This window comes from Lactuca sativa, chromosome 1 (assembly GCF_002870075.4).
Source record: "Lactuca sativa cultivar Salinas chromosome 1, Lsat_Salinas_v11, whole genome shotgun sequence".
Classification (NCBI taxonomy): Eukaryota; Viridiplantae; Streptophyta; class Magnoliopsida; order Asterales; family Asteraceae; genus Lactuca; species Lactuca sativa.
The window spans coordinates 157,586,145-157,596,857 of NC_056623.2; positions in this window are offsets into that span (position 1 = coordinate 157,586,145).

Here is a 10,713-nt window from a genome sequence, read left to right on the forward strand (position 1 = left end):
ACAGATCTTTCTGTGCGTTTCTTAAAAAAAAAAAATCAATTTAGAGAACAATGCCGATATTTCTTATACACGGAAGAACAGTGTCGTCACCTTTTTCTTTAAAAAAATCAATTTAGAGATGTTAGATCAAATTCTTATTCACCTGTGTTTTCTGCTTCTGTGTTGGTGTGTCTTTTTTAAACAAAATAAAGTCGCTCTCTTTTAATTGAATAGGCGCATAATTGTAAATCTCTATTTATTTTAGTGGAAATATAAAAAAATACCTGGCAATATCACTCCCTTTTTCTATAAATATGTTTCTATAAATATCAGGACACGTGATAAAAAAGGAATCAAACCACTAAATGTTTTGGAGTAAAAGGACAGTTATGGCCTTATTTAAATTTGAAGAAATTAAAGAGAGAGAAATATCCTATGTATTCCTTCTTCCTTCTTCCTTCTTTGTTGCTCCAAGCCTGCAGATCTCCAATTATTTTCTGTGCAAATGTCTAATGTTCACAGTTGATAATCTCTTTAGAGCTTATGATTCCCTATGTATGTGTTTGATTAGAAACAAATTCCTCTCGCTCAACTTTAAGGTATCAAATTATAATCTTTCTTAAAATAGATGAGTTCCTATCATATTTGAAGTGTATAAAGACATTAGTTAATCCATGTGCTCTAAAAGTTTCCCGATGATTTATTTTAGTGTTTATAATTCTTATTACTTTTTCCAATAAGTCGTATCTTTATTTAACAATTGGTCTTAGGACGTGGCTAATAGTGTTATGTTTAAGCATTTGTTGTATAAGGTTATGGGGTGTCATAATTTTTTTTTTTACCGATGGCCACCTCAGTTGAAAGGAATATTTTTGCAATTTTTGCTATTTCTAAAAAATGTGAGGGTGTGGTAGATTAAAGTGCGGTCGGTAAAACCCACAAAGACCCCATAAAAATTGATTTTTGCCATTGGTGAATATCCACCACCGACTAAACAAAAGGAAGGGGGCGGTGTCACATAGGCATACCGGCGGTAAAAAAAAGACGGACACCCCACAATCTTAATTATTAAAAGGTTATGTGCAGGGGCGGAACATAAACATTTTAACTGGAGGGGCCGAAACTCAACATATAACACGTTTTAATTTAGTTGAATTTTGTTCAAAGCTATGTCATATACAAATTTCAAAAAAGAAATTAAGTTCATGTGAAATAATTTTATCATTACTATTTATTGGTTCTCAACAAATACTAGGTATAGAGGTATTAGTATCCAAAGCAATAGTTAGGTGACTTTTTGGGCACTTGAAAAGAATTTCATGCTTTTTTTATCCATTTGTTTTTTCATTTTGATATACACTACGTAACATAATTAGTTAACAAAATAGCAAATTAAAACAACAATTTATGATTATATATTGATTCAAATAATTATTTTAGTTTTACTGAAATATGTTTTATAAAATTTGCAATTATACCTTAATGACAATTTACAAATAATATGATCAAGTAACATCAATGAATTTTGGAACTACCACACATTAAAATAGCATTAAAAGTATTTTTTAATATGGCAGCCTTTTAATCTTTCAAAAACAAAAATTCAACCTACTTTAGTGAGAGAAAGGAGTGAACGATAGATAGAGAAAGAAATATCAGATGGAGGAGCTTACAAGTCTAGATCCGGCAACCGACATTGTAGAGAGATGGAGAGCACCGACAAGAGAAAGGGAGTTGCAAAAAATACACCATTGAAGGACTGTCGGATGCTTCTCCTAGGATTTGCAGGTCATTCAATGTCTTAATGTCGGATTTACAAGTCCAGTGTAGTAGAGAGATGGAGATCCCCGACAACAGAAGGGGGTTATGGAAAACGCACCGGCGACGGACTGACAGAGGTTTCTCCTCGGATTTACAGGTCGTGTTTTCTGGCGGCAAGGCCGGTGGAGATTAGCACTCCGGTGGTGAAATGTTTTCCGGTGAGCAACAATTTTAGTCTAGGGTTTTGTATCTTCTTAAAGAATCGAGTTAATAGACTGTATAGTAGAATAATTTTCAGATAGTTTTATAGAATTTTTATTTCCTAGTTTATTAGAATCCTAATTTTGTTATAATTGATTTTATTGTTCCAAAATTTCCGATGGAATCTGTTAGTTATCAATCTGTTTTCCTAATTTGTTAGGCTTCATATGAAATATCATATAAGATTGACTTTTTTTGTCTTATAGATTTAATTAAGATGTAGATAACTTTATAAAATTACATATATACATACGTTAATACGTTAATGGGGGGCCAAAAAGTTTGTCAAGAAATAATATCTATATTTTATATATACTACAAGTATTTAGGAAGTCAAAAATCAGGGGGGCCATGGCCTCCCCTGGCCCCTTAGTAGCTCCGCCTCTGGTTATGTGGTCGGTTGGCCATGTAAATACCATCCTTGTTGGCTTTGGTTATGGGAGATCATCGGAGATCAGACTTATTGTTAAATGAGGTCGCATCAAATTTAAATTAGCACCATAATTGGCTAATATGTTTGTCTTAGTAGAATTTCCAAACTCACAACGAACCGTAAGGATGCCCGAATCTCTCATATTGGTCGGAATATTATGTATAACCTTTGTCGAACACTGCTCGTTAATAACAACTTTCGATACTTGCTCTAGCTCCATTTGATTTCTAAGAGATCTTTTAGAAATATTGCATATTTAGACATTTGAGGAAGTGCATCCATAAATGGCATATTGATCGAAATTGATTTGAATTTTTCATTGAAGTTCTTATGCTCTTGTTCTTGTTGAAATTGTTTATTTCTTCCAGGATATCGAGTATTGGTGGATACGGTTTTACATTTAGAGGTTTGGAATTCTAAAGTGCTAACTGCGCCATAATACTATGTTCACCGCGGCGTAGTATCTAGGTAGAGAAATTAATTGTTTCGACTTCTTCTAGCAACTTATTGTCAGACGGATCGTTAGTTTGTATGAGCACCAAAACGTTAGACGTTTCATCTACTTGATTTGTAATGGCTAATACGTGAGCTCTTGGTTTAACTTTGGTTTGCTTGGAAGGGTGTAACGCCCCGTTTCTAGTACGTATTTAATCTTCGTTTATACCATTTGTATTTTGACTCGACGAGTGGCAGCCCTAACTCGTCGAGTAGATGCGAGGTTGGGACGCGAGTTTAAGTAATCTACTCGCCGAGTCCACTCTGGGACTCGACGAGTAGGCCAGTCTGGATGAAACCCTAATTAAAGGGTATGCACCCTATTTAAACAACATTATGAGCTTCAGGTCCAACCCCCATCACCTCCAGAGCATTACTTTCGAAACCCTAGTTCCCTTTTGGCAAACTTAAGCTTTCTTAGTGACTTTGAGGATTTTTGGTACATTGTGTATCTAGTAGAAGAGTTGGAAGGAAGAAGGATCAAGGGAGAAGGACTAGATCCAGAAGCAACATCAGTTTCTGTGACAACCCGAAGTTCGTCACATCGTCGTAACCCGTTCCGTCGTTAAAAATTCGTCGTCTAAAATTATTTCCATTTCGTTTCTAAATTAAGTCATTTTGAGTTTGTTTATTACTTAATAATTTTCCAAACGCATTAGAAACTCGTGGAAATTCCCCAAGTTATTATTTAGAAAAATAATAATTTATTCCGTCAAGTTATAAAACAATTAAATCGGGTACGACCAAAAGCCCCGCTTATCAGCAGTATCGGGTAGAATTCCACCGTGTCCTAAACCTTGAGCATATATAAAGTTGGGAGAGCCTCATTTGAAGCTTTTCCACTCTCTCTCTACTCTCTCTCTATAATTTCTCTCTCTAGAAATCGAAATCAAGCCAAAATCATCCAAAACAAGCTCCAAATCGTCAAGGTAACTATCCTAGCTCCTAGTATAACACCTTTGGCCTTCAAATTCGTGAAAAATATGAGGAATAGGACCATAAACATGTGTTTACGGTCCTAGAACTTCCTTAGGCCGTGAACACATGTTATGAGGGGTTTTGAGCCTTAAAACCCTTCCAAAACTCATTTGGAACCTAGATATGACCTAAGGACTTGTTTGCATGGACTTAGAACACCTTAATCTCATCATTTGGGGTATAAGCATGAGTTTACGGCCCAAGCACATGCTTGGACCGTAAACACCTATTATTAGGGAGTAAACTCAATTTAAGGTGTCAGTTTGCCCCTAAACACCTCCAATAAGCTTCCATGAGAGTATAGAACCCTATAATCCTTCAAGAAATGCACCAAAACTTACACAAATGGGACAATCTTGAGTTTATGGTCCAAGAACATTCTTAGACCGTAAACTCATCTCCTTAGACCTTAAACTCATTCAATGGGTGTTAAAGTGCCCTTAACACCTTGTATGGCTTAGAAATGGATCTAGAACTTAGTATGCTTAACTTTCAACTACCACAACCCATGAATCTTGGGCAAACATGAGTTTAAGGTAGTAAACTCATGTTTAAGGTAGTAAACTCGTGTTTAAGGTAGTAAACCCGTGTTTAAGGTAGTTAACTCGTGTTTAAGGTAGTAAACTCATGTTTAAGGTAGTAACTACAAGTAGAACAAAACATAAGTAAATGGGTGTTGTACGCTGCGGTTAAACCTGGGCAGTTATGTAGTCGTGTCTAGGATCAATATAGCCTGGCCAACTATATTCATTCGAGACACGGCCAACATGTTCTTGGGAGTGACTGTAGTACGCAGCATACCTAAAACTTACCTAATACCCAAAACAACGAGCCGTCGTCACAGCGAATCATTAAATACTATGGGAGTATTTCTCGAGTCAATCTGTTGTAGAAATCCTCATTGAAGCATTGTTCCTTGATCATTCCTTTAGCGATAGTGTATCTGATTTGATAACTCTTTCCTGCTTTATCGCTTAATGAAAATTCTATATCTGTCATAAAGAGATATCCCTTGTATCATATCTCTTGGTTCAATTTAGAGGACTTATGATCCTCTCTTTCCTGGCTCTTCTAGATCAAGATTCCTCCTAGGAAAAGACCCAGATCAAAGAATAACAACCCTCCACCACCACCACCTCCTCCTCAAATTGATCATGTCGTGTTCCAAACAGCTGTTGCTGCTGCAGTGGCAGCCGCCTTATCTCACATAAACCCCGGTGGATCAGGAGGTGGTCCCCAGCCCTAAAACCAGGAAGATAGCCAGGGACACCAGAAGGAGTGTTCCTATATGGACTTTATGAACGCAAAACCCACATTCTTCGACGGCACAGGGGGTGTCATTTCTCTAACTCGGTGTCTAGAGAAAATTGAATCTATCTTCAAGATCTGTGCATGTTCAGAATTCGACAAGGTGAAATTCGCCGCCTGCACATTCACCGATAAAGCTCTGACTTTGTGGAACGGCCGAGTCAAATCCTTAACTTTACCTGTAGCAAATGTTATGGGTTGGGAAGTTATGAAGGAACTTGTATTCGCAAAATACTGCCCTCGGGGTGAAATACAGAAGCTGGAGCATGAACTCTTGAACCTGAAGATGAAAGATTCCGATTTCGCCGCCTACACATCCAGATTCGATGACCTGGCATTACTCTGTCCGGGAATGGTTACCCCGGAGAGTAAGAAGGTTGAGAGGTTCATCTAGGGATTAACCTAGCCAACCAAAGGGAACGTCTTAGCTGCAAAACCGGATACTTGTGATAGCACCAAATGCCTAGCACAAACCTTGATCGACCATAGTGATGACCCAGAGGAAGCGACCACCACTCCTGAGCTGACGGAGAAGAGTGGTGAGAAAAGAAAGTTTTGGAAGAAGAAGAAGAGTCAGTCTTCCCCGGAGTCCTCGAAGAAACAACAGATAGTGGCAATCCATGCTGCCACTACCCATGCTGCTGTTTCGGTTATCGGTTCCTTAGCCCAAGGACCTATCACCGGATATGCCGGTATCCTTCCGTGGTGCAATAGGTGCAGTTACCACCATCGTATCCCTGGACCTTGTCGCACAAAGTTTTGTAAGAACTGTGGCCAAGAGGGTCACCTCGCGAGAAGCTGCAGAGCACCAACTCAATCAACCAGTCAAGCTTCTGGAGCAGGTATCGCTCAGTCCTGCTACAGTTGTGGAGAAGTCGGACATTACAAGCGAAACTGCCCTAAGGCAGCAACATTTGGCAACATAGGACAAGGTGAGGCAGCCGCCGATCCCACCGTTGCCACATGTATATTCCTCTTCAATAACCTTTATGCCTGTAATCCTTTTCGATTCTCATACTGAAAGATAATTTTTTAGCTATTCATTCGAACTTCTTCATAAACCTAGTCCTCAACTAGTAACCGAAACGTCTATCGTCGAGATAGCTAACGATGAGAGAAAAAGTATGTTACGTTCTGAAACGCATATCCCGAAGTACATAGAACTTTTCGAAATCCTCATTAGGGTCGATTCCATAGCCCACAAACTCCGACTACCCTCAGAACTTAACAACATTCATCCGGTATACCACGTTTGTGTCCTTAAGAAGTACTTAATCGGCGAAACCATAGTAATCCCTTCGATGAGACCGAAACCAAAGAAAGTCTGAACTTCATGGTAGAACCAATCAAAATCATAGATCAAGAGGTTAAACGTACAAAACAAATCCGCATCCCGATAGTGAGGGTTCGCTGGAATGTCAAGCGGAGACCCGATTCCACTTGGGAGCGTGAAGATCCAAAACAGTAGGTTCATCCATATCTCTTTTCAATTCATGAACTGTATCTTAATCTTTGAATTTCGGGACGAAATTCCCTCTAACGGGGGGATAATGTGACAACCCGAAGTTCGTCCCATCGTCGTAACCCGTTCCGTCGTTAAAAATCCGTCGTCTTAAATTCTTTCCGTTTCGTTTCTAAATTAAGTCATTTTGAGTTTGTTTATGACTTAATAATTGTCCATACACATTAGAAACTCGTGGAAATTCCACAAGTTATTATTTAGAAAAATAATAATTTATTCTGTCAAGTTATAAAACAATTAAATCGGGTACGACCAAAAGCCCCGCTTATCAGCAGTATCGGGTAGAATTCCACCGTGTCCTAAACCTTAAGCATATATAAAGTTGGGAGAGCCTCATTTGAAGCTTTTCCACTCTCTCTCTCTCTACTCTCTCTATAATTTCTCTCTCTAGAAATCGAAATCAAGCCAAAATCATCCAAAACAAGCTCCAAATCGTCAAGGTAACTATCCTAGCTCCTAGTATAACACCTTTGGCCTTCAAATTCGTGAAAAATATGAGGAATAGGACCATAAATATGTGTTTACGGTCCTAGAACTTCCTTAGGCCATGAACACATGTTATGAGGGGTTTTGAGCCTTAAAACCCTTCCAAAACTCATTTGGAACCTAGATATGACCTAAGGACTTGTTTGCATGGACTTAGAACACCTTAATCTCATCATTTGGGGTATAAGCATGAGTTTACGGCCCAAGCACATGCTTGGACCGTAAACACCTATTCTTAGGGAGTAAACTCAATTTAAGGTGTTAGTTTGCCCCTAAACACCTCCAACAAGCTTCCATGAGAGTATAGAACCCTATAATCCTTCAAGAAATGCACCAAAACTTACACAAATGGGACAATCTTGAGTTTACAGTCCAAGAACATTCTTAGACCGTAAACTCATCTCCTTAGACCTTAAACTCATTCAATGGGTGTTAAAGTACCCTTAACACCTTGTGTGGCTTAGAAATGAGTCTAGAACTTAGTATGCTTAACTTTCAACTACCAAAACCCATGAATCTTGGGCAAACACGAGTTTAAGGTAGTAAACTCGTGTTTAAGGTAGTAAAATCGTGTTTAAGGTAGTAAACCTGTGTTTAATGTAGTTAACTCGTGTTTAAGGTAGTAAACTCATGTTTAAGGTAGTAACTACAAGTAGAACAAAACATAAGTAAATGGGTGTTGTACGCTGCGGTTAAACCTGGGGAGTTATGTAGTCGTGTCTAGGATCAATATAGCCTGGCCAACTATATTCATTCGAGACACGGCCAACATGTGCTTGGGAGTGACTATAGTACGCAGCATACCTAAAACTTACCCAATACCCAAAACAACGAGCCGTCGTCACAGCGAATCATGAAATACTATGGGAGTGTTTCTCGAGTCAATCCGTTGTAGAAATCCTCATTCAAGCATTGTTCCTTGATCATTCCTTTAGCGATAGTGTATCTGATTTGATAACTCTTTCCTGCTTTATCGCTTAATGAAAATTCTATATCTGTCATAAAGAGATATCCCTTGTATCATATCTCTTGGTTCAATTTAGAGGACTTATGATCCTCTCTTTCCTGGCTCTTCTAGATCAAGATTCCTCCTAGGAAAAGACCCAGATCAAAGAATAACAACCCTCCACCACCACCACCTCCTCCTCAAATTGATCATGTCGTGTTCCAAACAGCTGTTGCTGCTGCAGTGGCAGCCGCCTTATCTCACATAAACCCCGGTGGATCAGGAGGTGGTCCCCAGCCCTAAAACCAGGAAGATAGCCAGGGACACCAGAAGGAGTGTTCCTATATGGACTTTATGAACGCAAAACCCACATTCTTCGACGGCACAGGGGGTGTCATTTCTCTAACTCGGTGTCTAGAGAAAATTGAATCTATCTTCAAGATCTGTGCATGTTCAGAATTCGACAAGGTGAAATTCGCCGCCTGCACATTCACCGATAAAGCTCTGACTTTGTGGAACGGCCGAGTCAAATCCTTAACTTTACCTGTAGCAAATGTTATGGGTTGGGAAGTTATGAAGGAACTTGTATTCGCAAAATACTGCCCTCGGGGTGAAATACAGAAGCTGGAGCATGAACTCTTGAACCTGAAGATGAAAGATTCCGATTTCGCCGCCTACACATCCAGATTCGATGACCTGGCATTACTCTGTCCGGGAATGGTTACCCCGGAGAGTAAGAAGGTTGAGAGGTTCATCTAGGGATTAACCTAGCCAACCAAAGGGAACGTCTTAGCTGCAAAACCGGATACTTGTGATAGCACCAAATGCCTAGCACAAACCTTGATCGACCATAGTGATGACCCAGAGGAAGCGACCACCACTCCTGAGCTGACGGAGAAGAGTGGTGAGAAAAGAAAGTTTTGGAAGAAGAAGAAGAGTTAGTCTTCCCCGGAGTCCTCGAAGAAACAACAGATAGTGGCAATCCATGCTGCCACTACCCATGCTGCTGTTTCGGTTATCGGTTCCTTAGCCCAAGGACCTATCACCGGATATGCCGGTATCCTTCCGTGGTGCAATAGGTGCAGTTACCACCATCGTATCCCTGGACCTTGTCGCACAAAGTTTTGTAAGAACTGTGGCCAAGAGGGTCACCTCGCGAGAAGCTGCAGAGCACCAACTCAATCAACCAGTCAAGCTTCTGGAGCAGGTATCGCTCAGTCCTGCTACAGTTGTGGAGAAGTCGGACATTACAAGCGAAACTGCCCTAAGGCAGCAACATTTGGCAACATAGGACAAGGTGAGGCAGCCGCCGATCCCACCGTTGCCACATGTATATTCCTCTTCAATAACCTTTATGCCTGTAATCCTTTTCGATTCTCATACTGAAAGATAATTTTTTAGCTATTCATTCGAACTTCTTCATAAACCTAGTCCTCAACTAGTAACCGAAACGTCTATCGTCGAGATAGCTAACGATGAGAGAAAAAGTATGTTACATTCTGAAACGCATATCCCGAAGTACATAGAACTTTTCGAAATCCTCATTAGGGTCGATTCCATAGCCCACAAACTCCGACTACCCTCAGAACTTAACAACATTCATCCGGTATACCACGTTTGTGTCCTTAAGAAGTACTTAATCGGCGAAACCATAGTAATCCCTTCGATGAGACCGAAACCAAAGAAAGTCTGAACTTCATGGTAGAACCAATCAAAATCATAGATCAAGAGGTTAAACGTACAAAACAAATCTGCATCCCGATAGTGAGGGTTCGCTGGAATGTCAAGCGGAGACCCGATTCCACTTGGGAGCGTGAAGATCCAAAACAGTAGGTTCATCCATATCTCTTTTCAATTCATGAACTGTATCTTAATCTTTGAATTTCGGGACGAAATTCCCTCTAACGGGGGGATAATGTGACAACCCGAAGTTCGTCCCATCGTCGTAACCCGTTCCGTCGTTAAAAATCCGTCGTCTTAAATTCTTTCCGTTTCGTTTCTAAATTAAGTCATTTTGAGTTTGTTTATGACTTAATAATTGTCCATACACATTAGAAACTCGTGGAAATTCCACAAGTTATTATTTAGAAAAATAATAATTTATTCTGTCAAGTTATAAAACAATTAAATCGGGTACGACCAAAAGCCCCGCTTATCAGCAGTATCGGGTAGAATTCCACCGTGTCCTAAACCTTAAGCATATATAAAGTTGGGAGAGCCTCATTTGAAGCTTTTCCACTCTCTCTCTCTCTCTACTCTCTCTATAATTTCTCTCTCTAGAAATCGAAATCAAGCCAAAATCATCCAAAACAAGCTCCAAATCGTCAAGGTAACTATCCTAGCTCCTAGTATAACACCTTTGGCCTTCAAATTCGTGAAAAATATGAGGAATAGGACCATAAATATGTGTTTATGGTCCTAGAACTTCCTTAGGCCATGAACACATGTTATGAGGGGTTTTGAGCCTTAAAACCCTTCCAAAACTCATTTGGAACCTAGATATGACCTAAGGACTTGTTTGCATGGACTTAGAACACCTTAATC